Below are 27,424 nucleotides of genomic sequence, written 5' to 3'. Positions count from 1 at the left end.
TTCATGTTGGGTCTTCTTTATCCTGTCATCAGATATTTTAAAAATCAGTAGACCAAAATCCTATCCAGGACTAGTTCTATTCCTTATATCCATTGTTTGCAATGATATACTTTGGCTCCTGCATAATCCTGTATAGGATAAAATGGAAAAAAAATGAATGAATGGACAAACAAATGGCTGAATTAATGAATAACTGTATGAATAAATTAAATAACTGTTTGAATTTTGGTGGTTCAGAAGAGTGTCAGATGTTGAGTCTACTGTTATTAAGAAAAATGGCTGTCCAGTCATTCTTTATTCTGTTCTTTTTTTCATCTTTATAATTTTTACTGTTTACCATAATTTTTGACACATTTCAGTAGTCTTACATTATTACATCATATTTTCCATAAGCTAGGATTCATAGACTTTATAAAAAGCATTAGACATATTGCATTAATAACATCATATATTTATCACTAGATCACTGTTACAGTAGCATAAAGCTATATGGGACATATCCTGACAACAATATTGGATGTCTTCTCAGGATACTAAAGCTTTTGAGCACCTTCCTCATGCACCATATAGCCACTGAAGCATTAAGGAATGCTAGGGTAAAGAGGACTTATAGATGCCAGGATTCAGAACTTTCTTACATTTGAAGCATTTATTCAGATGCCTCATCTTAGCATCTTCAGTATTGGTGGCTGGCTTATGATTTTGCTTTGTGTACAGATAAGTACCCCATCGGGGACCTTCCTTTCTTTTTTCCATAGAAAGTGCAATTTATTTATGTCTTATGTCTGTCAAAAAAGGAAAATGAGAAATGTAGTAAGCAGATATCATGCAAGGGCTCCCAGACGGCATGAATTTTCTGCCTCTGTAAAGTCGCAAAGTATAGTATAGTCTCATGACAATTATCTTTTAGTTACTTCGAAAACTATGCATAGTAGGCTAGGCTTAATAGCCTTTAACTCTTTCTTGAGAAATAGCAATTAAAATTCTTGGCTCAAGTGTCCATGCCTACCAATTCATATTCTTTAGTCATCCCCCTTCAGTTCAAAAAGAAAAGGAAAACCACTAAAGAGGTTTTAGAAGGGATCCAACCATTCACCTCTTTATCCCAGTCTGGGACTGACTTATCCACTGTGGTAGTCATAGAGCTCTCGGACCATCACTCCGATTTCCATAATGTCTCTGGCAGTGCTGCATGGGAAGCTGCTAAGCTTCCAATAAAGCTTTAATATACTGACTCTACATCCAATATCCTTGTTAGGATGTGTCCCATATAGCTTTATGCTACTGCAAAAGTACTGAAGGGTCAGAAGTCTATCACCTCCAGTCAGACCAGCTGTCAGGGGTCATCCAAGAAAGGAGAGCTTTTCTTCCTTTTTGGCTGAAGGAGAGGGCAGAGTGCTACAGAGTTTGGTAAGAGAACAGATAGCAGGCTCACTCATGGAGGTGCAGACCCTTCCAAGACTACTCAGCCTGAGATGCCCAAGAAAAAATCTCAAAAAACTAAGCACCTTTTCCCCCTTTCAACTCCACCTAGCTTAAGTGATACACAAGAGGACTGGCACAGTTTTGCCCAAGGTCTCTTCAGGGCTTTTCAGTCTCTCTAGCCTTCTACCCCAGTACATTTTCATTCTAAGAAGAAAACGTCTCCCATATCCTGTGAAAAAGAGGTGCTAGTCCTAGATTATACCTTGTGACTGTCTTCTCCTATCCCATGTGAGTATTAATCAGTGGAGAATATATCTTGTGACTCACCTGTTGAAGAGATTTCTTTTACAGATATAATTCATTTAAATGAAAAGATAGGTAGATTTCGGAGACACAGAAAAGGTACTATGACCTCCTAAATCTGGATTCCCCCCACGACCATGGCAATACCAGTAGTACTTGGGGCTTTGGAGGAACATTTAATTGAAAATGCGTTTCTCAATATTCTTAGCCACCTGTATCTAACTGTATCTAAGAAGCCAGATAGGCTATACAAAACAGCTGATTCCCATAATTAATGTTTTGTAGGCTGTACAAAATACCTGATTCCCATAATTAATGTTTTAGGAATCTTTTAGCTGACCCTGCTATAATGTCACTTGACAAGGATGTCAGCTTTAAGCCATTGGTCTCTTCAAATCCTGCCATCAGTGATAAAGATAGCAGGGAATTTGTTAGATATGGAGAGATAGTATATACTTCTTCAACCCTTGCCTTCAGGGCAAGCAACTGCCATACCTATATGGTCAAGTACATGTTCTCCATTTTGACAGAAACGCAGCAGCTTATTTCAAATCTGCCTGCTACAGACTCAAAAATTTCCTTGCCAGACCTGGTTCCCTCTGCATCACAAGTTACAGCATTCAATCAATTATGCTATAATGTAGTTGATGCTGCAACAGAATCTGTAGTGTGAAGGTATATCTGGGTCAGGCTCCAAAGTTTACTGGTGGACACGAGGACAGGGATTGGTGGGGGAATAGGATAGATGGAGTAAAAAAAATAATTTAGTTGATTAAGATAAACAGATGGCTTCAAACTGAGTGCCTAGAGCCTTGGTGTGGATGTCATTGTTTTCCTGCCTGCTGTATTACCCCAGGTCTTAGCTAAAAAGGGTATGTAGACACGTTCACCTACCTAGTTAACAATAAAATAAACAAAACTTCATCATCAAGTTAAGTTAATTGATCACTATCACAGATTAAAAGAAAGAGTTTTCCATACAAAAATTTGAGCTGTTCCTTTTTATTCATGGTAGTATGACCTCATAGTTAGTATAATAGTAGTAAGGGGGAGTGGACTGCAGGGGTTGGGGCAACCTGCAAAAATGCTTCTCTGTCATAATTTAGAGGCTACCAATATAATCTGTAGATTGTTTATGTTTCAGCTAACAAGTCAAGATATGTTATCTTGATCTGTTGGCTTGTCAGTAGGTCCATATTGTAAACAGCTAAAAATTCAAATGGACTGTGGTCAATGGACACATAGCTGGTCTTAGGCATAGGCCAACTAGGCAGCTGCGTAGGGCACCGCTCTAAGAAGGGCACTTTTCCGGTATTTATTTGGTGTAGGTAGACCAGGATGGGGGAGATGGGGGCACTGTGTGGTGTGGTGGGGGGGGTGCCGTGGAGGCCTTTTGCCTAGGACATCAACTGACCTAGGCCTGCTCCTGAATGGGCAGGCTGTTGACATACTGGATCTGGTTCCTCTTTCCATAAATATGTCAGTGTTTCCATTAATAAAATTTAAGAAGCATGACTTATTTATGACTGAATTTTAGTTTCCCTTAGGTGGTTAAAGGTGGTGTTATTTTGATCTGGGTACACTACTTAAGGTATAACCATACTTTGGGGAGCAGAAAGATTAATTTTTTCAGTGTATTGTCATCATCCCTAGATGGATATTGTACAGTTTGTTCCAAAAAGCCTAGGTTAACATTGTCAATTAATAGGTGAGGAATTATTTGATATTAAATAGTTTACTCAGCCAATGTCTAGGTAGTTTGTTTTTTTTATATTTTTTGTCAACAAAACTAGCAAATAAATATGAGTCTGATGTCATTTCATACTCTGGTTTGTAATGCATTTTTCTAGAAATTGTTGTTGTTACTTTTAACCTTAGGTCAGCAACTTAATAATGTTGCCAGCTACAAAGTAGGAGAAAGAGGCATTTTTTGTTTCATGCATATGGCAGTGTGCACCACAGCTGAATTGTACTCTGCTTAATTTTGATCACAAAATTGATGAGATATAATAATAAAATAAAATAAATAAATGAATAAATAAAATAAGATATACATCAGAACATAAGTACTGTTTACCATTCATAATTTACCTTTGTCATAAAGTCTAAATTTAAATAAAGAAATATTTAACTTTTCTTATCAAGTCATCCAAATATATGAATTCAGGCCAATCTCAGGTTTGCTCCTAATTACAGTAGAAAACTTGTTGCTCCTTCGGCTTTTCCCAGTTAGGGGTCGCCACAGAGGAACTCCGGTCTGCTAATGATTGGCAGTAGAATTTCACGGTGCCGAGGTGCCAGCTCAACACCCAACCTTCAACGAAGGCACACCCATTCGTGCATGTCTTTTGAACACCACTCGACCGCAGGGAGGACATGCAGACTCCACACAGAAGGTGCTCCAGCCGAGAATCGAACGGGAGAACCTCTTGCTATGAGGCGACAACGCTAGCGCTGCACCAAAAGGAAAAATTTTAACTTATTATTAATAAAATCGACCTAATTTTGCAGCAACAGGACACATTGAATGCACTTGCTAATCAGTTTTGTGTAGACTTCACAGTAAGCAAAGATGTCAGAGTACTGTAGAGACAAGAGTGGACATCTCGTATGATAGTGACCGACAGATGTAAAACTAAAATTCTAGTTACATGGAACTAGACACTATATCTAGTGGTATCCCATAAAAGATCAAGGAAAATATATCTTAATCAGTTATGATAATCAAATTGTTGACAAAATGTACCCATCCTTGACCTATAGCAACAGGCTGTAGTGCTACCACTTTTACAAGGAGGGTTGGAGGTCAGACTGAAACAATTTTATACTCAGTCTGACTAGTATATTATGTAAAATAATGGAGAACAGCAATGGCTCTTATCCAAAATGGAACATGGTCCTACCTTTGTTACCTACGGAAAAGTGCACTAGTCACTTGTTAAGGGGAAATACTGCTTTTTTTTAATCCTGTGTTATTCTTTGAAAAGCTAAGAAAACGTGATAAAGAGCAAAAGGTCTGTGTTGCTTATCCTTACCTTGCAATCAACACTATTCCACATGAGGCTGTAAGTGGAAAATTACAAGTATTAAATATCAGTCTATATATAATTCAGTGGGTAAATCACTGCCTAAGCAACATGACACAATAAGTCAGTATAGGAGTCACCTGTGTATTTTCATGCAGGTTACCATTGATGTCACACAAGCTTATATACCAAGGTTGCTTTTTTAGACTATACTTCTCATGATATAAAAGTGGAAAATTGGCTATGCATAATCAAATATACTGATAACTACAAACTGGGTAATCTTCTTCTTCTTTCGGCTTTTCCCAGTTAGGGGTCACCACAGTGGATCACCTTTCTGCTCATGATTGACAGTGGAGTTTTTATGGTATTGAGTTGCCAGCCCAGCACCCAACATTCCACAGAAGGCATAATAAGGCTGTGTAATAATTATTCCAATAAGTTCTCCAAGATGATCTGTAAAAATACAATGCACCTGGTGCCATAGTAATAATCTCTGTAATGTCAGTAAGTGCAGCACTCTGAGTCTTGACAAAAAGAATTTCAATTAAAATTATACAGTAGTAAAATCATAAAAAGTGACCACATTAATCAAAATCTAGGGGCAGTAAATGACAGTTTAATCTTTGACTAATATGTATCTAACAAAGAGAGTAAAATGGATACTATAGCCTATCTAATTCTAAAACATGTCTAATCAAGTAAGCAATAATGCCCAAGAGGGTGTGTGTTAATGTGTAATTAATGCCTGACCCAGGGGTGTTATTCAGCGGAGGGCCTCTGCACCCTTGGAAAGGAGTTAATTACACATTAACACACACCCTCTTGGGCATTATTATGCTTAGAGAATGGGCTCTGTAAAATTGTTGTGTTTTGTGTACTTATTTTTTTAAGTACTATTTTTTATATATATTTTTGACGTAAAATAGTTCCTCCGCCTAATGTTTTAAACTTTCTGTAATATATGTTAATGGTGTTGGAGGAAGCATTTTACATTAAAAATATATATAAAAATAATATAGTACTTAAGCAAGTAAAACACAATTTTGCAGGCAGCCCATTCTCTCTCTCTCTCTCATACATAGTCTGCTCTGCTTTCACACACACATACATATACACGGTCTGCTCTGCTTTCACACACACACACATACATATACACAGTCTGCTCTGCTTTCACACACACATACATATGCACGGTCTACTCAGGTTTCACACACACATACATATACACGGTCTGCTCTGGTTTCATACTCGCATTCACTCACACAAGTATAACTCTCAACCTCTTAGCACAAAAAATGTAGACAAAGCCAAAAATAATGGATGGGGGACAAAGCCCCAAAAATAGGGACACATTTTAAATATTATTTTTATAAACTTAGAAAGTTGCTAAAATAAAAGGTATTGTATGACAATGCATTTTCTGAAGGATATAAAGCCTGAAACTCAAATGCCTGTCATTATGTAGTGAATTCACTCCTCACTGATTTTTCACAAGACTTCAGAAAACCACAAATTTTATGAGGAACAAACAAAAAATATGAGGCAAAACTCTGGACATTCTGCAAAAATTTAGACAGTTGACAGCTATGCACAGATGACAGTCTTCTCTGCTTTCATATACACATTCACTCACACAAGATCGCTGTCACACCAGAGTTGCCACCTTTCAAGTGTGCCAGAGTTGGGCATGGGGGTGTGGCCAATGGGATGCTAACCATGCCCCTTTCATGGCAGCACAGGGAAGTTGGAGATGCAGTTATCGGTACAACAATGTAAAGTTATTACAACATACTGAAATCTCTCAAACCATTTAAATTATGAAGTTTAACACTCTACTCATATTAAACAGGCAATTATTAAAAAAGTAAAACTCTTAAATTCTGCTTTTCAGACTAACCATGACTATTCTGAAACAAGAAAACTAAAAAGTCTACATACTGCACAACACACAAGCACAGTAAATTTTTTTTAAACTTGTAGAATTGAGTATGTTTATTGCAAATTAATGCTAAAGCAAAAATGCATACTGCTTATACAAGTAGACTAAGTCACTTCTTTTTAAATGTGTACTTTGCATTTGATTTGATGGCCTGAAGAAGTGCCCGGTTTAATATAATATTTGAATAAAAGTCACTACATTTAATCTGGTAATTTATAATAATCATTAGCTCAGCTTTTAACAAGTCCACACAACAACAGTTTCGCACATCTGTCCATTTATTTTTCACCAAAGAGAAAACTTTCTATGCAAATGCATTTGATGTTGGTATAGGTAATACCCTAGCAATTACTGGATATAGTGCACTCAACTCAGGCCCTTCTCTGAAAAGCTTCAGCTACATTTCTCCTGGAGATAAGCTTGTGGTACATAATTCTTGGAGAAAAGGCTTGATTGCTAAATAGTCCTGGAAAAGATGGTCTTCATCTATGTCCTGCAGACTCAGGGCAGTGGTCACACTGAGTAAGACACTGAAAACAAAGGGCTTAGTTAAAGATAACTTAGTCAGGTAAACAAATAGTTGGTTTCTGTAAAATCAAACCACTGTTCTAAGTACTTAACTGCTGTTTCCAAGAACACAATGAAGTCTCTTTTCAGTCTGTTAAAAGAAGTGCTGTCTAATGTGCTCATAAGTGCCCAAGTGTTCCACCAAAGAAAGCATCTTCAGCTCTTGCCTGAAGTTTTTCCTTGAGAGAGCTCATTACTGAAAATGTTTCCATGGCAGTAAGCTCTGCTTTTTCTAATATACTTATATGTTCATTGAAATCCAGGAGAACACTGAAAAAGTGCAGTGTAGGTAATGCATCCTCACCATGCTCATTATCTGAAAGGTACTGCCATATCTGCCAGGGGGGGGTCTTCTCTTCTCCCTGGGAAAGGAAATATGACTGGAGCAGTGGGAGATTTTTCAGTACTCTATCAATGGCTGGCAGAAGTGACAGCCACCTTGTTGGCACATGCCTTAAGAGGCTCTCAAATTTCATGCCACAAAAGTCAAAGAACCTGAAAAATGGCTGAAAAGTTTCATCACAAACACTTCCACAGCATAAGGTAGTTGTGCTGCTGCTTTTTTGGCTGCATTATGAATAATGTGGGCAACACAGTTAGCCTTCTGGAGTGATGGGCACTTTTCTTTGAGGGACACTTTTCTTTTAATCTGGTATACACACAGTATTTCTTTCCATAGTTTACACTGGCATTATCAGCCCCATATGCTGAAATGCTGTTCCAGGGTAAGGAGTGCTTTTCCATAATGTTCATTTGTTGTGATATACCCTGGGCAGGTTCATCAGGGTCTTCATATTAGTCCAAAAGACCATTTACCACCCCTTTGTCTTTGGAAAGATACCTCACTAAAACTGAAAATAATTTTATGTTTCCCTTGTTGGAAGCATCTGATTATAGTACAAATGAAGTCCCTGATTTCTGAAGGTCATGCAGGAGACATTCCAATGAGTGTGTCCTAAAACATTTTCAACAATGGTTTCAGCCTTGGTTTTTCCGCAAGACAGTTTTTTACGATGACTGAGTCGCTGTACAACTGGCTGGCCTATTTTACTGCACAGTCCAAACTGTTATAGGAAATACTGTGTTTAACAGCATGGAACACTTCAGAGGCCTTGCTGCAATGATCATAAGTTCTGGTCCCTCAAGGTTTATATTCCTTGCCTACTTTGTCATCAGGTTACTGGATTTAGCTTGAAGAATAGCAGACTTATGCTGTTAAATTGCCTCATGTCGAGTGACTCGTTTATTCCACCATGGGTGTATAGGAATTCCTTTTTGCAGTATCTGCAGAATGCTTTTACATCATTGCACTTCTCAAACCAGTCAAATTCCATTTTCCAAACATCCTGCCACTTGCATATTCTCTTGTTGGAGGTAGACTGATGAAGCTGCTTCTCTCTTCATTCTTGAATCTTACTTGCGTGGTATACAACATATTTAACAAAACTGCTAGTAGGATGCAGTAATATAATGGCACACAAATGAACAGGCTAGAAAAACTGGCAAGTGAAAGAACTGACTAGAAACACTTAATTTGAAAGAACTGGTTAGAAATACTGGCATTTGAAAAAAAATGGTTTGAAAAACATTGGCACTGAAACATGAAGCAGTTATTAAAGTAGTATTTTGACATATATTCACTGAAGACCTGAGGAATGGATTCAGAAAGGGGACTAGCATTAAAAACCATTTCAAAATGAAAATAGTAAATAACATAATGGGGAGGCATTTTGGCCATTGAAAACATGACATTAGCACAGGTTGTAGAATACCAAATGCATTATGTTTAACACTGAACATGCTCCCACCCCTCAGAAAAAGGTACACACATTTTCACTGTATATTACTTCTTGCAAATCACTAAAAGTCATTCTAAAATGAATTAGAATGCACAGCAGACCCCATAGACCCTATTTACCTCTGAGCACAACAAATAAACCTATACCATTAGTTTACCCAACAGAATGCTGCAATAAAAATCAGGCCCAATGGCAACACCAGCCAATCACTTTATAATCAAAGCAGTACATTTTAAAATTATTGAAGACAGCATTAATAACAAAATACTCACATTTCCACTTCTGAACATGCCCTTCCCCACAAATAAATAAAGTTAAGCAAACATTTTCCCTTTTGAAAGTACTTCTGCAAGCCATCACATAACAGCTAGTATAAAATAAATTGCAATGCACAGCAGACCCCATTTACCTCTGAGTACAGCAATTAAGCATAAAAATAAACCTATAACATTAATTTACCCAGTACAATGATGCAATAAAGAGCAGGCCTAGGTAAAAGCAGCATGGTGATATTCACATTATAATCAAAGCAGTAGCAGTACATTTTAAAGTTATTAAAGACAGAGGAAAAATACACATTTCTACTTAGAAAAAGCAAACTATCTTGAAACAGCCATGACTTGTACCTAGTAGAATCCCTAATGCATTATATTTACCTATGAACGTGACCGCTCAAAAAAAAAAGTTAGACACATACACATCACATTTTCACTTTTAAAATTGTTTACTTGCAAGAACACTATAAAAATACACAAAGTAGTATTTCTTAACTTCTTGAAGACAGCATTAAAATAAATTGCACACATTTCCGCACAAAAAAGAGCAAACTGTCCTGAAATATGTCTGTCTGTAAGCACAAAGTACCCTGAAAAAGCCACAATTACAAAAGAAATATATCACATTACATATATCCATGAAGATTGCCCCCACCAGAAAAAAAATATTCTATACGCACATTTTAGCCTTTAAAATAAATGCTTCCAAATCATCCCAAATCAAAACCATAATTATACATTTAATTACACACACAAACACACACGCACACACACACACACACACACACACACACACACACACACACACACACACACACACACACACACACACACACACACACACACATACACACTTTATACCTTTAAATACTACTTGCACTACACAGATTTAAATACTGTGCAATGCACTCCAATTCTCTAACATCAGAATGTTAAATTTAAATAAACAAAAAACAGAAAAATCCTGGAAGAACACCGCTGGATGCTTCAAGTAGTAAAAATAAGAACTTTTAATAAAAGCTGGTACAAAACAGATAAGTGCTTTCGGGTTGGTAGCCCTTCATCAGATGAATAACAGACATCAAAACTCACAATTTAAACAAAACATCTTCCAATCAGCATCTAGTAAAAAACCCGCCTATTTTTCAGGGTGGGTTTCACTGGGATGACATCATTAAGACCCGGCCCCCTGTGGGCCATCAGCTGTATAATCCATCTAGACTCAATTAATTCAGTTAATTGTTTGATGTCTCCACCCCTTCTACCCAAACTAACATTAACTATAGCCCTAAAGCTAAAATTGTGTGTGGGATTATCTTGAATATGTCTAAAGAGGGCATTGTGCTGATCACTGTTCCTAATGGCAGATAAATGCTGTAGGATCCTGACCTTAAACATATTGTTGGTTTTGCCCACATAAATCAAGGGCAAGAACCACAATTGGCCAGATAAACAATGTCCTTTGTTCTACATGTAGCCCTGGCTTTTAAAGAAAAGATTCTACCTGAGACAGGATGCAGAAAAGTAGTGTCCTTATTGATAAAGGCGCAGGCCTTACAGGTACCACAAGGTACAGTGCCTGCTTGTGACTTAAAACTCAATTTTTTGGAATGATACTCTCCACATAACAGATCTTTTAAGCTCTTGTTCTTCCTGTATGCAATACAAGGGCTAGATCCTACTAAACCCCTAATCCTATCATCACTTACTAGAATGTTCCAGTTCTTTTTAACAATCTCACCTATATCATTAATGTTACTACTATATGTGAACATTACTTTAGGTTTAAGAATATTGGTGCCATTCTTAGAAGTTACATTATGTTCATCTATGGGACGATGCATCCAAGGTCTATACACATGTTTCCTCTTGTGTTTACTACCTTCAACAACCTTGTTCACCATATCTCCCCTATAACCTCTTTCTTCAAAGTAACCTCTCAATTTGCTCATTTCCCCTTCGAAACAGGAATCCTCAGTACATACTCTTGAGATCCTGCCTAGTTGTCCTTCCACAATGTTGGGGAATGTATACCGTGGATGCATGCTATCAAATGAAAGGAGAGTATTCTTCCAACACTCCTTCCTATATCTGATATTCCATACTGGTTATTTATGACGGTAAATAGGCTCTGTACATCCGGAGTAACCATTAAATAAAGAGTCCTGGGTGTACCTCTATCTATCTCCTCTAAAGCCTTTAAAAAATCTCCAGTGTCCCTTAGAACATTACTCATACTATCCACATATGGTCTTAATATTGTTTCTAGCCATATGGAAATGTTCTCGGTCACCCATTTCGCCCGACACTATGGGCGAGGTGGTTCTATCAGGGATTTGTGATTTTCGGTAACCCTTTGAAAAGAGGCGTTACCACCCCTTCAACCTTAAGAAATCTGTACAATCCTTCATCTATTACCATGTCATGCAGTAAGAGCTCTAAACTATTATGGACTTTGTCAACCAAATTCTTAACCATAACAGGGTTAATAGGAACATATGTGGAACCATCCGATAACAGCTCTGCTATCTTACTCTGATAGTAACTATTATCTAGAACCACTACTGCACCCCCTTTATCAGCCATTTTTATAGTAATCTCATTATTATCAATTAATCCCTGTAATGCTTTTCTCTGTTCTACTGTCAAATTATAATACTTATTATTGTGTCCCTTATGAAAATACTCCAAAAGGTCCCGCTCACAAGCATTAATAAACAAGTTCATGGAAGGAGTAAAAGGGGGCATATAGCTGCTAGGTTGTCTCAACATTAAATCATTGGTATTGATTGCACCAAACAAATTACGTAGGGCTATACTCCTACAATAAACCATAAGGTCCATCACGATCTCGTGATAAACACTGTCCCTACTAGGACCAAACGAAAGCCCCTTATTAAGCACATACAGCTCATCTGTAGTCAAACAATAAGTAGATAAATTAAAAACAATATTAGTGTCAACATACTGAGTCATTCCACAGTCCTTCTTTTCTTTTGTGGGTCCCTGCCTTCGCTCAATGAGCGTTTCCAGGACCCCTTCTTCTTGACAGGGACAGGCAACACATTCAAAAAATGCCGTTCCGCTGACGAATTTTTTGGTCTAGCCCCCAAACAACTACTGTCCTCTGGTGGTAGAAATATCTAGCTATATTTCACCTTCCAATACACAGTTTTGTGAGAAGGAACGAGCATCTAACAATGTTAGTAGTTCTGTGACAATTACCGGTGAGCTACAAGTCGACGCACAAGACGCTGCTGACATCACGCGTTCATTGGAGACCACTCCAGGTTTGGGTTCAACGCACGTTACTTTAGGCTCCACAATTTCTACCACCACAATCAAAGTAATAGAAAAACCCATTGGAACATTTGATTGTTTAGCAGAGCCGTCCAACGTTGTTTCTGATTGTTTAGCAGAGCCGTCCAACGTTGTTTCTGTGGTTTCCATGAACGAACTGTCTGCTCCTGGAGTAGATTTACCAGCGGACAGTAGTCGTTTGGGGGCTAGACCGAAAAATTTGTCAGCGGAACAGCATTTTTTGAATGTGTTGCCTGTCCCTGTCAAGAAGAAGGGGTCCTGGAAATGCTCATTGAGCGAAGGCAGGGACCCACAAAAGAAAAGAAGGACTGTGGAATGACTCAGTATGTTGACACTAATATTGTTTTTAATTTATCTACTTATTGTTTGACTACAGATGAGCTGTATGTGCTTAATAAGGGCTTTCGCTTGTTCCTAGTAGGGACAGTGTTTATCACGAGATCGTGATGGACCTTATGGTTTATTGTAGGAGTATAGCCCTACGTAATTTGTTTGGTGCAATCAATACCAATGATTTAACATTGAGACAACCTAGCAGCTATATGCCCCCTTTTACTCCTTCCATGAACTTGTTTGTTAATGCTTGTGAGCGGGACCTTTTGGAGTATTTTCATAAGGGACACAATAATAAGTATTATAATTTGACAGTAGAACAGAGAAAAGCATTACAGGGATTAATTGATAATAATGAGATTACTATAAAAATGGCTGATAAAGGGGGTGCAGTAGTGGTTCTAGATAATAATTACTATCAGAGTAAGATAGCAGAGCTGTTATCAGATGGTTCCACATATGTTCCTATTAACCCTGTTATGGTTAAGAATTTGGTTGACAAAGTCCATAATAGTTTAGAGCTCTTACTGCATGACATGGTAATAGATGAAGGACTGTACAGGTTTCTTAAGGTTGAAGGGGTGGTAACGCCTCTTTTCAAAGGGTTACTGAAAATACACAAATCCCTGATAGAACCACCTCTACGCCCCATAGTGTCAGGCCAAAAATGGGTGACCGAGAACATTTCCATATGGCTAGAAACAATATTAAGACCATATGTGGATAGTATGAGTAATGTTCTAAGGGACACTGGAGATTTTTTAAAGGCTTTGGGGGAGATAGATAGAGGTACACCCAGGACTCTTTATTTAATGGTTACTCTGGATGTACAGAGCCTATTTACGGTCATAAATAACCAGTATGGAATATCAGCAGTTGGCAGTTTATTGAAGGATAGAGGAGCTAATGATTCACAGGTTGATCTTGTGAAGACTATGCTTACTATGGTACTAGAGAATAACATCTTTTTGGGTTTACAACAACTGTACAGACAGGCACAGGGTGTCGCCATGGGCACACCCTGTGCCAATACATATGCTAATGTAGTGCTTTCCTTTTGGGAAAATCAATATATTTTCAACAACACAATCTGGCTACCGTCCATCAAGCTATATAAGAGGTTTGTGGACGATGTGTTTATTTTGTGGGAGGGGGAGCCAACTCGCTTGGATGAGTTTATATCTTTCCTACATTCCACCACCACGTTTTTCAGATTTACTAAAAGTACCTCCTATACTCAGTTAGATTTTTTGGATGTCACCATAGAACAAACTGAAACAGGTTTTTCCACTGGTATATATAGGAAGGAGTGTTGGAAGAATACTCTCCTTTCATTTGATAGCATGCATCCACGGTATACATTCCCCAACATTGTGGAAGGACAACTAGGCAGGATCTCAAGAGTATGTACTGAGGATTCCTGTTTCAAAGGGGAAATGAGCAAATTGAGAGGTTACTTTGAAGAAAGAGGTTATAGGGGAGATATGGTGAACAAGGTTGTTGAAGGTAGTAAACACAAGAGGAAACATGTGTATAGACCTTGGATGCATCGTCCCATAGATGAACATAATGTAACTTCTAAGAATGGCACCAATATTCTTAAACCTAAAGTAATGTTCACATATAGTAGTAACATTAATGATATAGGTGAGATTGTTAAAAAGAACTGGAACATTCTAGTAAGTGATGATAGGATTAGGGGTTTAGTAGGATCTAGCCCTTGTATTGCATACAGGAAGAACAAGAGCTTAAAAGATCTGTTATGTGGAGAGTATCATTCCAAAACACTGAGTTTTAAGTCACAAGCAGGCACTGTACCTTGTGGTACCTGTAAGGCCTGCGCCTTTATCAATAAGGACACTACTTTTCTGCATCCTGTCTCAGGTAGAATCTTTTCTTTAAAAGCCAGGGCTACATGTAGAACAAAGGACATTGTTTATCTGGCCAATTGTGGTTCTTGCCCTTGTTTTTATGTGGGCAAAACCAACAATATGTTTAAGGTCAGGATCCTACAGCATTTATCTGCCATTAGGAACAGTGATCAGCACAATGCCCTCTTTAGACATATTCAAGATAATCCCACACACAATTTTAGCTTTAGGGCTATAGTTAATGTTAGTTTGGGTAGAAGGGGTGGAGACATCAAACAATTAACTGAATTAATTGAGTCTAGATGGATTATACAGCTGATGGCCCACAGGGGGCCGGGTCTTAATGATGTCATCCCAGTGAAACCCACCCTGAAAAATAGGCGGGTTTTTTACTAGATGCTGATTGGAAGATGTTTTGTTTAAATTGTGAGTTTTGATGTCTGTTATTCATCTGATGAAGGGCTACCAACCCGAAAGTGCTTATCTGTTTTGTACCAGCTTTTATTAGAAGTTCTTATTTTTACTACTTGAAGCATCCAGCGGTGTTCTTCCAGGATTTTTCTGTTTTTTGCTTCGCTTGTGTGTGCTTTTGGAGGAACCATTTCAGCACCTAGCATTGATTATTAAATTTAAATAAAATGCAATATTCACATTTTAAAAATCTAGAGCAATAAAATATTATTTGTATTTGCTTACCCTTACAGCCTGTCTTTGGTGGGCGGCATCTTCCCTGCCTGCTGGAATGGCTAGCTATCTGGCTGGCTGGCTTTCCCCCTGCCTGCTGGAATGGCCGACTGGCTTCCTCCGTGCCTGCTGGAATGGCTGGCTAGCTGGCTGGCTTCCTCCCTGCTGAAATGGCTTGCTGGCTGGCTTCCTCCCTGTCTGCTGGAATGGCTGTCTGGCTGGCTTGCTGCCTGTCTTCTGGAATGGCTGGCTGGCTTCCTCCCTGCCTGCTGGAATGGCTGGCTGATGAGCTGGCTTCCTCCCTGCCTGCTAGAATGGCTGGCTAGCTGTCTGGCTGGCTTCCCCCCTGCCTGCTGAAATGGCTGGCTGGCTTCCTCCCTGCCTGCTGGAATGGCTGCCTGGCTGGCTTCCTCCCTGCCTGCTGGAATGGCTGGCTAGCTGGCTGGCTGGCTTCCTCCCTGCTGAAATGGCTGTCTGGCTTCCTCACTGCCTGCTGGAATGGCTGGCTGGTTGGCTTGCTCCCTGCCTGCTGGAATGGTTGGCTGGCTTCTTCCCTGCCTGCTGGAATGGCTGGCTGGTGAGCTGGCTTCCTCCCTGCTTACTGGGATGGCTGACTGGCGAGCTGGCTTCCTCCCTGCCTGTTGGAATGGCTGGCTGGTGAGCTGGCTTCCTCCCTGCCTGCTGGAATGGCTGGATGCCGGGCTGGCTTCCTCCCTGCCTGCTAGAATGGCTGGATGCCGGGCTGGCTTCCTCCCTGCCTGCTGGAATGGCTGGCTGGCTTGCTCCTTGCCTGTATAAATGGCTGGCTGGCTTCCTCCCTGCCTGCTGGAATGGCTAGCTGGCTGGCTTCTTCCCTGCTGAAATAGCTGGCTGGCTTGCTCACTGCCTGCTGGAATGGCTGGCTGACTGGCTTCCTCCCTGCCTGCTGGAATGGCTGGTTGGCTGACTTCCTCCCTACCTGCTGGAATGGCTGGCTTCATTCCTGCCTGTTGGAATGGCTGGCTAGCTTCCTCCCTGCCTGCTGAAATGGCTGGTTGCCTTCCTCCCTGCCTGCTGGAATGGCTGGCTGGCTTCCTCCCTACCTGCTGGAATGGCTGGCTGGCTTTCTACCTGGCTGCTGGAATGCCTGGCTGACTGGCTTCCTCACTGCCTGCTGGAATGGCTGGCTTCCTCCCTGCCTGCTGAAATGGCTGGCTGGCTGGCTTCTTCCCTGCCTGCTGGAATGGCTGGCTGGCTGGCTGGCTTCCTCCCTGCCTGCTGGAATGGCTGGTTGGCTTCCTCCCTGCCTGCTGGAATGGCTGGCTGGCTTCCTCCCTGCTTGCTGGAAGGGCTTGCTGGCTGGCTTCCTCCCTGCCTGCTGGAATGGCTGACTGGCTGGCTTCCTCCCTGCCTGCTGGAATGGCTGACCAGCTGGCTTGCTCCCTGCCTGCTGGAATGGCTGGCTGGATGGATGTTTTCCTCCCTTCCTTCTGGTATGGATGGCTGGCTAACGTCTTCCCTGCCTGCTGGAATGGCTTGCTGGCTGGCTTCCTTCCTGCCTGCTGGAATGGCTGGCTGGCTGGCTTGCTCCCTGCCTGCTGGAATGGCTGGCTGGCTTCCTTCCTGCCTGCTAGAATGGCTGGCTGGCTGGCTTCCTTCCTGCCTGCTGGAATGGCTGGCTGGTTGGCTGGCTTCCTCTTTGCCTGCTGAAATGGCTGGCTTCCTCCCTGCCTGCTGGAATGGCTGGCTGGCTTCCTTCCTGCTTGCTGGATTGGCTGGCTGGCTGGCTTCCACCCTGCCTGCTAGAATGGCTGGCTTTATTCCTGCCTGCTGGAATGGCTAGCTGGCTTCCTCCTTGCCTGCTGGAGTGGTTGGCTGGCTTCCTCCCTGCCTGCTGGCATGGCTGGCTGGCTGGTTTCCTCCCTGCCTGCCGGAATGGCTGGCTGGCTAGCTGGCTTCCTACCTGGCTACTGGAATGACTGGCTGGCTGGCTTCCTCCCTGCCTGCTGGAATGGCTGGCTGGTGGGCTGGCTTCCTCCCTGCCTGCTGGAATGGCTGGCTGTCTGGCTTCCTCCCTGCCTGCTGGAATGGCTGGCTGGCTTCCTCTCTGTCCACTGGAATAGTTGGCTGGCTAGCTTACTCCCAGCCTGCTGGAGTAGCTGAGAGGCTGCCTGCTGCTGGTGGAATGGCTAGCTAGCTGGCTGGGTTTCTGGCAAGACCAAATAGGAAAAAATTGAACTCAGACTGCTACGATACATTTTAAAAGTCCCCTCCATGTTTAAATACAGAGTCAACCTGTCTACAAGACCAACGGTGAAAAAGTTGAGAGAGTCCAAACTATAAAGTTTCTGGGGGTACATATATCAGAGGATCTTTCTTGGAGTACAAACACAGGCCAGCTAATTAAAAAAGCCCAGCAGCAACTACACTTCCTAAGAAGGGTGAGAAAAGTAAAGTGCTCTATGAATGCTCTAAATACCTTCTACAGAGGAGCCATCGAGAGCATTATCACCAGCAACTGCACTGTATGGTTCGGTAACAGCACAATGGCTGAAAAGAAGCAAAGAATAAAAAGAACAGCAGAAAAGTTTGTGGGTACTAGTCTTCCTACCTTACAGGAGCTCTTTGAAATGAGATGTATGAAGAGGTCACACAAAATACTGAGTGCCACTTCTCATGCAGCGTATGGTTGGTTCACTAAACTTGCTTCTGGTAGAAGGTTATGGAGTATTCGATGCAGGACCTCCAGATTCATGAACAGTTTTTATCCAACTGAAATAAGACTCATAAATGCAGCTATAAATCTGGATGTATCAAAACTATAATAGATTGTTACACTCTCATTCTTTTTCTTTTTTTTTCCATACAGTAATTCTATTTATTTATTGCATACTAAAATTAATATATTCTCATTCAAGTCTAATTCTAATCACTTCCTTATGTGCAATATCACCCTCTCTCACCTCTGTGTACAGTGTACTTTTGTGTTCATGTGCTAATTATCTAGTAGTGTTGTCCAGTGTAATTAAATAGTGTACAAGCATGTGTGTCAGCCACCTAGATATTTACTTTTGTACTGTAGTAATTGTTTATTCTTTAATACCTATCAAGTCTGCCTTTTTGTTTGTTTTTTCCTGTAAAAGAGCTGACACTCGAAATTTTGTTTAGGTAGCACTTGTGTTTCCAGTCTTTGAATAAAGTTTTGTTGAATCTTTGGTATGATCCCAAGCTATTCTCATTAGGGGTAATATATAATTATCTATCACTGGATAAAGCCAGTCTCAAATGACATAGGTTAATTCAAGGACAAAACTGAAAACTGGCTAGGCTTAAAATCGCCCGCAAGGGCAGCTAGGCTGCTACTTACCTATGAACCTATTGCTAGAAAGGTGCACTCTTTATTTAAAGGTCTTTTACTCAAAGGTGAGTCCCTAGAAACAGAGGAGCTGGATCATGATTTATTTATTTAAGTAATGACTTAATTCTCTTTCTTTTCAAGGTCTGTTGTGGTGTCATCAACTGTCTGACAAAAAGAAAAGTCTGCTGTATGTGAAAAACATAGGATCCGGTGTTATCTTTTCCGTCTGGCTTCAGCCTGTGGGTTATCAGATTAGACTAGAAAATGAGACTGGACATCTCTTCAAGACTTCAGCTCACTAGGCTTTGCCTCCCCCTATCCATAATCCTTCACTCCCCTAAGAATACCTCAGACTTAGTTTGCCACCATTCCAGGATAGCAGCTCAGTTGTGGCTCCATTGTAGTGTATCCTTTTTTATAGGAATTGGTGTCTCTTTTTTCACCCCTTTTTTCCCCTACCATGTAATATTTTTAGTATAGTAGGTATAGCTAGGGTATTATATATGTAGTTAGTTAGGTTAACTGATATTTAGGATCCTTGTGTGTGTCAGACAAATTTCCTGCCTTTAGAGTGTGTTTTCCCAGTTGTTGTAATTGTTTACTTATACAGTAGTAGTGTTAAGTCATTTAGTGACTGATTTTTCTTGTAGTGTGTTAGAGTTTAGTGTAAGTGTTTGCTTCTCTTTGCTTTACAGCATGAATCTGAAAGGATTCAAGAAGTGTATGGCACGTCAGCACAAACTCCCCTTGCAAGATGCACATGACTGTTGCATTTTTTGCCTAGGGGTGTCCCATTTGGAGAATCTGAGCTGATTGCCTTTGGTGCCTACCTCGGGCAAGGCTCTGTCTGTGGCTGTTAGTATTCCCAGCCTCTTTTTGATCAAAGGGGCCCCCTCTGGGTGAGTGGCTTCTCCTTTCTCACCTTTCATCCCCCAGAGTTCTCAATATAGTCTTCTCCTTCTGCACCGTAGGTCTGGGCTTCCCCAGTTTGGCCCCAAGCAGCAAATCCCTTGCCACATAAGCAAACCTCCAAGCTCCTGTGGTGGCTTTGTCCACTTGGTCATTGAGGTCAATGGGCAGTCTAAAAACAGCAGATCTGGAGTAGTTGATGAAGTCCTTCTTGCAAGCACAGATGCAAATAGGCCTTATTCCTTAAGTTCTGGGCTGCCTCCTCAAAACCTCGGCTCCATCAACCTAATTTCCTCCCTCAGACCCCTTGAATCTGAGGTCATAGGGCCTGGCTGTGTTCTTTTCTGTGGGGTAGGATCTGACATACCTCTTAACCTCTTAGCATGAAAAATCTGGACAAAGCCAAAAATAATGGGGGTATAAAGGCTTAAAAATAAGGACATTTTTTTAAATATTGCACATATAAACTACTTACAAACTTTCTAGAATAATAAGCTTTGTTTTAACATACGCTTTCTGAAGATATGAAGACTGAAACTTAAATGCCTGCCATTATTTAGTGACTTCAATACTCATTGATTTGTAAGAAAACCACAAATTTTATGAAAATCAAACCAAAAATATGAAGCAAAAATCTGGGCATTTGAGAGGTATGCTGACAACATGAATGATTTTGGCTAATCCCTGATGTTGATCTCCTTGACTCTGGCTATGACAGAGCTGAGTGAGCCTCGGAAAGCCGACACATCAAGGCAGGCTGCACCGGGTTAGGTTTGACTGTCCTGGCTTCAGGCTTATCCCTCCTGCTTGGGGAGTCTACTTTCAATAGCTCAGATCTGGTCTTGGTGTCAGAGCTGAGTGGTGTTCCCCCAGATCTAGGAACCATTGCCGGTTGGCCAGCTTCTGCCTCTGCCTTCAATGTCATGGAGAAGCTTTAATCCAGTAAGGAGAATTATTGGTTGATTACAACTGCTGCCGCCTCCCTGACATCTGTGTTTGTGACCATCCATCAGTCTGCTCCTGGACAGCTTACTCCTACTGGTCTCCAATCTGTCCCCCTGGCTGGGACCCCTACCTCTTGTTCTTCCCCCAGAGTCTCTGGAGCAGGAAGTGTGTAGTAATAAGCTGTGAAATAGGTAACATGTGGAATTCCCTGAGGAGTCCCTCATGGAAGATACTGACCTTGAGGAAGGAGAGCGGTCTGCATGCGATAACGCCTCCTTTGCAAATCTTTTGGAGCTTCTTTGCCAGTGTGGGAGGTGGACCACTGAAGTCTATTTCTGGAAGAGTCAGTTTTTCTGGAGGCCTTCTAGGTGGGCTTGTCCACAACCTGGGTGGTTCCCCATCTGGATGCACTTATTGACCTGGTGTTCTAGAGGGCATGGAAGGAAACCAGTATGATGGAACCGATCCCAAGAAGCCAAATAAAATTCTCACCCCACCCAGGGATCGGCCTCGCTGAAATAAAGGTACATCTGTGAATGCTACTCTGGTGGCCATCACCACTAAAAAGGACATTTTAGAGAGGAGAGTTCCTCGGTCCCTCCCCCAGTTAGAGACTCTTGTGTATTAGATGATTTGGGAAAACACTCTTATACCTCAACTATATTCATTCTGGTGGCTATTGACAATCTTTGTTAGTTGATGAGACTTCAAAACAATATAGTATCAGAAGTGTCAAGGAAAATCAAGGCACAGCAGCCTTCAGAGGTCCATAAGACTCCGGAGACTCAGTTGTGCAACTTATAAACAAAGATATGGGATCTAGGTTCAGCATTCTGGGGTCACTGGGCTTTACATCCAGAAGCTTGGAAGGCCATCACATCAGATGCAAGAGTGTTAAGAGTCATATCCAGGGGGTATTCTATTCCATTTTAAAAAATTCCATGTTTCAGTCCCAACCATCTCACAGTCATTCCACCCCATCAGAGACAGCAGTCAGCCATAGAAATTCAGAAGCTGCTGGCAAATCAAGTAATTCAAGAGGTCCTATCAGACCAATGAGGATTTGGAGTCTACTCAAGGTTCTTTTTGGTGTGGAAGAAAAACAAGGACTTCAGGCCAAGCTTGGATTTGAGCAAACTGAACCCCTTTTGCAAAACAGACCAAACTCTGGATGGTCATGGTGCAGTCCATTCTACCTCTGCCGTGGAAGGATGACTGGATGTGCTGGATAGACCTCAGGTATCTCTGCCATCATATAAAACAGATAGATGTTTCAGGAGGTTTCTGCACTTCTGGGTGGGAGCTGATTATTATCAGTTCAAGGCACTGTCATTCGGTCTCACCACTGCCTCGTAGGTGTTCAACAAGTGTGTGGTAGTTATAGCAGTCTGCTGACTGCAGAGATTTCAGGTGTTTTTTTACCTGGATGATTGGTTCCTTGTAGCCCCCTTGAAAGCATCCCTACTCATGGACATGGATACCTTAGTCCAGCTATCCTTGGGGATCACCATCAATCATCAGAAATCAAGTCTACATCCCATCCAGATGCTGAAATTTATTGGTTGTTACTTGGATACCATATCCCAAATGGGTCTATATTATAATATCGAAGTCTTACAACTTCAAATGTTATAATATCAAACCCAGTAGAGCAAAACACCATAAAACCGAACAGTCAGAATAGCAAATTTTTTTCCAGGGAAAAAATTTGCTGTTCCGACAAACATACACACAACACAAGCACACCAAAATAAGTAATCCACACACACACACACACACACACACACACACACACACACACACACACACACACACACACACACACACACACACACACACACACACACACACTTCACAAAACCCTACACTAAACCATACATACACCACTAGCTATCCACTTACCTTAACCCAACCCTAACCCTAACGTCCGTCACTATCACACACTCACCTTACCCACTCCCTAACCCTAACTCACCTACCCCACCTTAACCCTCACGTCCACACAATCGCACACTTACCTGAACTGTGCCCTAACCCGGGCCCAATCACACACTCACCTTCATTCGCACACTTACCTTAACCTGGTCCATAACCTTTACTCCACAGTCGAGGAAATAGCGAAGCTGCAGAAACGGCTAGGGAACGTATTCGGTGTTCTGCAGCTTCACTATTTCCAGCGTCCGCTCTACTGGGTTCGATATTATAACATTCAAAGTTGTAAGACTTCGATGTTATAATACAGACCCATCCCAAATTGCCAAACTCTCAAATTCCAGAGTAGTCAGCCTTCATTCTCAAGCAGTCTTGTTGCTTGATTATGAAAAGCCACCAACACTTTGCTATTCTAAAACATTTGGCTCACATGGAGGCCTCCATTGTTCTAGACCCAATAGCGAGGTACCATATGAGGGCTCTGCAATGGACCCTTGCAGTGCAGTGGTCATATCTGATGCATCCAATGGATTTCTCCATAATGCTGATGAAGATTTGTTGTGATCAAGTTCAGTGGTAGTTGGAGTCTCCATCCTTTACCAATGGGAAACTGCTTGTTCTTCCCTTTCCATTGGCCACAGCCACTATGGATGCCTCCCTTCTTGGGTGAGGGGGAATTTCAAAGGAAAGACAGTTAAAGACCTGGTCTTCCTTGGAGGCCAACGTTCACATCAAAGTCTTGGAGATGAAGACTGTTCTCCTTGCATTGCAGGCTTTCCAGAAGGCTCTCTCCAACAGTGTAATTTCAATCCAAATGGACAATATGTTCATTATCTGGTATCTGAACAAGCGGGGGGAACCTAATCTTGCACCTTATGTCAAGAGACCTTGAAGATTTGGCAGTGGGCGAGTTCCTTTCTGTGGTTTCTGATTGCAGTGCACATCCTGTGGAAGTTCAACAGTCTGGCGGACAGTTTAAGCAGAAACACTTTTTCTTCACAAGTGGTCTCTGAATCTGAGAGTGTTGCTACTTGTTTGCTTTCCCCTTCAACACCAAGTGCAGCAGCTATTATACCTTATTTTGTTCTCAGGAACAGTTATCCAGAGATGCTCTGCTGTATGTGTATACACTAGTTCAACTAATAATCAAGTTCCTTTAGAAAGCAGCCTACAGTAAAGTGACTATGATCCTCGTCAATCTCTTTTGGCCCAGGAAGGTGTGGTTCTCCTTCCTGCAGCCACTTCTGAGATACCCTTCCTGGGTGTTGGATCCCATCCTTGATCTCATTTCTCATCCAGCAGGTCTGGACCCCTCCACGGACCTTTAGGCCCTCAAATTAACTTCCTGGTTTATCCATTTCTTTTGATGGCCAGAAATCCCAAGCTTTCAGATAGTGTTGTACACTTCTTATCCTCTTCCCAGAAATGTCTGCTAGGAAGGTGTATGCTAGTAAGTGGAAATGTTTTGCTATTTGGGCTGATACTCGTGGCTTGGATCTGTTTCAGCTCCCTTGGAAGTAGTCCTAGGCTTTCTTGTGAATTTGTTCAGTGCAGGTTCCAGTTATACCACTATTAAGGTGTAATTGGAGGCTATATCTAATTTTCATGTTGGTAGGGATAATGTACCTTTGGATGCCTTGAAGACTTCCAAATCTTTCCTTAAAGGCATTTTTCTATTATACATTCCAGTTTGGGACCCTGTGCCTCCTTGACATTTACCCTTTGTGCTGCAGGTCCTCCTTTTGAGCCTTCTGCTACCTCATATTTGAAGCTTTTAGCTTGGAAGACATCATTCCTGTTGGCTGTCATTTCTTTCAGGCATGCATCCGAATTACAGGTGCTTTCTTCTGTCCCCCCATATCTGATCTTCCATAAAGATAGTGTGCCTCTTCACACAGACCCCTCTTTCCTTCCAATGGTGGCTACTGAAAATAACCTGAACCACTCCATTCATCTTCCAGTTTTTTTCCCAGTTTTTCTAACAAGGGTGAATACTTGTTACATTGTCTAGAAGTAGATAGGCAATTAAGATTCTATCAGGACAAGACTAAGTCTTTCAGAAAGTCTGACTAGTTATTCCCTTCCTTTCATAGTCTAGATTTGGTAAAACTGTTTCTAAAGTTAAGGTATACAAGTGTCTATCAGACTGTATCTCCTTTGTGTATTCTTTGAGAGGTAAGACTTCACATTGCAAACCAAAAGGTCATTCCCTCAGAGTTATGGCCACTTCTATGGCTTTTATGGCCACTTTTATGGCATTTTTCTCCACTGTCTTTACATGATATGTGTACTGCTCCTACTTGGGTAGGTCCTCACTGCAAGCTGGACATTCACTCTAGGTCCAGGGTTTCTTTTGGTTCCACTGTATTGTGTAGTATCCTTCCTTAGAACCTCTCAGGGATATTATGTGACTGGGAACTCTGTCCTGCTGGTTGAAACAAGATGGAAAAGCCAACATCGAATATGAAAGTTGTGTACTTATCATAACAATACATCCATGTTGTCTTTCTCTGTCTGATTTAACCTTCCCTCCCTCCTGCCCACACCTGTATCGTGAGTCCTTTGTCACAGGATGATTGAGTGCAAAAGGTTCATTGTCCCTTTTGTCAGGGTCTCCTGTTTCTCTTTGATTAGATTGGTGCTTTACATGTGTTAGAAAGGAGCAAACTCAATCTAGGGTATTCTTGGGGGGAATGATGGATTATGGGTAGTGGAGGCAGAGCTTGGCAATCTGAAGTCTTGGAAATATGACCAGCCTCATATCTGAATTGGATCTGTTAACCTGCAGATTGAAACAAAGACAATATGGATCTACTGATGTTAAGTTGTCTATCTCGCCTTTGTTCTTGCTGGTTGGGAATGGAGCCGATCCTTGGCTCTGACTCGGCCATCTTCTATAGCTTGACAGCTGTTTACTAGCTCGAGGCTACCCCTTATCCCATGATGCCTAGAGCTAGCTACCCAGATCTCATTTGCCGCTTCAGCTGCAAGGTGTCATTTTACTGGCTCAGGCTTGTATAACTTTATTATAGAACTTTTTTCTTCAGAAATAGCTTTTTTTCGTAAGAGTCTATAGTTAACTTTTAGCCTTATTCTATTGTCGTTAGTTTAGTGTGTTGTTGTAGTTCCTTTCCTCCCCTTTAGAACTCGTTTAATTTAGAGAGTTCTTCCCCTCCCCCCTCTCTTTATCCTTTTAGGTAGCCGTTTAAGTTAGAGGCTTCCTAGTTTTAAAAAAAAAAATCTTTAGCTTAGCTGTAGTATACTATGTGTTTTTTTCCCCTTTGTTGATATTGTGTTGTGCTATTTTTTTTTTGCTTATTGGCTTTTTGGCTAACATCAGTGTTGTATCTCTTGAGATATTTTGTTGGATATGTCTAAAGAATCCAAGGTGTCTGGATTCAGGAAGTGTGACTCATGCTGTCAGAAAATGTCTCTGACAGATGAGCACACTTCTTGCGTCTATTGCTTAGGCACAGTGCACCTGCAGGACTCTTGTTCTGTATGCCATGCATTTAGTCCAAGAGTTCTGCAGGAGCATAAGAATAAGCTTATTCTCAGGGGTCTTTTAAAGCCCCAGGATTCACTGGCCAAGACTCAGCCTGTGAAATCCCCCAAACCGAACAAATCGTCAGCTCCTAGCTTGGAGCCGTCATTGGTTCAGACTTTACCTGCTACTTCGGTTCCAGCTGGAAATGATGAGACTATCTTCCCATCGGCTCCATCAGTATCTTCGGAGCTGTCGCGGAACCACATAAGGTTAAGTTCCCCTTCCCTGGAATCCATACATTCAGCTCCTCGGTCTCCCCTGCTTCAGAGTGAGCGCAGTCACAGATCTTCCCATTCCTCTCGGTCCTCTAGGCTCTTGGATCACGATGTGGAGAGAGTGGTCAGTAGGTTGCTGAAGTCGCAGGCACTTGCCAAGATCTTGTCCAGCCCTCCTCAACAGGTATTGGCTCTGTCCACTTCTATCGATGTTCCTCCTCCGACTCCTTTGAGCTTGGAGCCGGAGTTCGTTGGGGTTCGAGTCTTGGAACCGTTGGCTCCGATAACTATTTCTCCTTCATTCCGTCGTCGGTTCTGATTCCCTCGATGGCACCGTCCGTCGAGGGATCTGGGCACCAAGGCTCCCTCATCGGCTCCGAGGGGGCGAGTGGCATCGGACCCTTGCCCAACCCCATTCTCCCTCTCGGAGCTTCGGCGCAGGTGAGTTTGGCTCCATCATCAGCCTCGGAGCCATCTCCCTCAGGGCAGTGAAGGATTCTGATTTCCTTGGAAGCGGATCCTTCTCTACATCATGGCAGGGACGCCTTCGATGTCATGAGGAGCGTGCTGGCATCTGAGTCAGCTCCATGATCGACCCCACCGGCTCAGTCCCCTGTAGTGTCTGCGACAACCTCTGCTCCTCCTCCAGACCCCAAGTGTGGAGAACCGGTTCTCCAGGGCACCCCATTGGGTGTTTACCCACTCATAAGAAGAAGTGCAAAAGGAAGCACATTGACTCCCCTGAGTCTGTCACTTTGGATACAGACTTAGATGATTCGGAAGGGTCCCAGAGATCCCCCTCTGAAGATGTTTCCTTTTCGGACATCCTCAAAATGCTTAAGCAGAGGGGGAACTGGAATCACCTAGCCCCTACCGAGGATGAGTCTGTATTCCTGGATGCGTTCAGTTCCTGACCTTCCACCTCCTGGGTTTCTCCGCCTTTCGATCCACTCATGTCTGTGGTGGCTCAAAAGGCTTGGTCAGCCCCGGATA

At 41.9% G+C, this 27,424-nt stretch overlaps 1 protein-coding gene across 1 annotated transcript in view; it reads left to right on the top strand.

The window, feature by feature from the left end:
• CFAP65 (cilia and flagella associated protein 65) overlaps nucleotides 1-27,424 on the top strand; it is a 2,328,717-nt gene that overhangs the window by 499,276 nt on the left and 1,802,017 nt on the right. The gene's annotated exons all lie outside the window — the stretch shown is intronic.

Source organism: Protopterus annectens, chromosome 6.part0 (genome assembly GCF_019279795.1).
Source record: "Protopterus annectens isolate FY-2018-M chromosome 6.part0, PAN1.0, whole genome shotgun sequence".
Lineage (NCBI taxonomy): Eukaryota > Metazoa > Chordata > Ceratodontiformes > Protopteridae > Protopterus > Protopterus annectens.
Note: the sequence above shows the minus strand (reverse complement) of the source record. Positions and strands in the feature narration are given on the sequence as shown.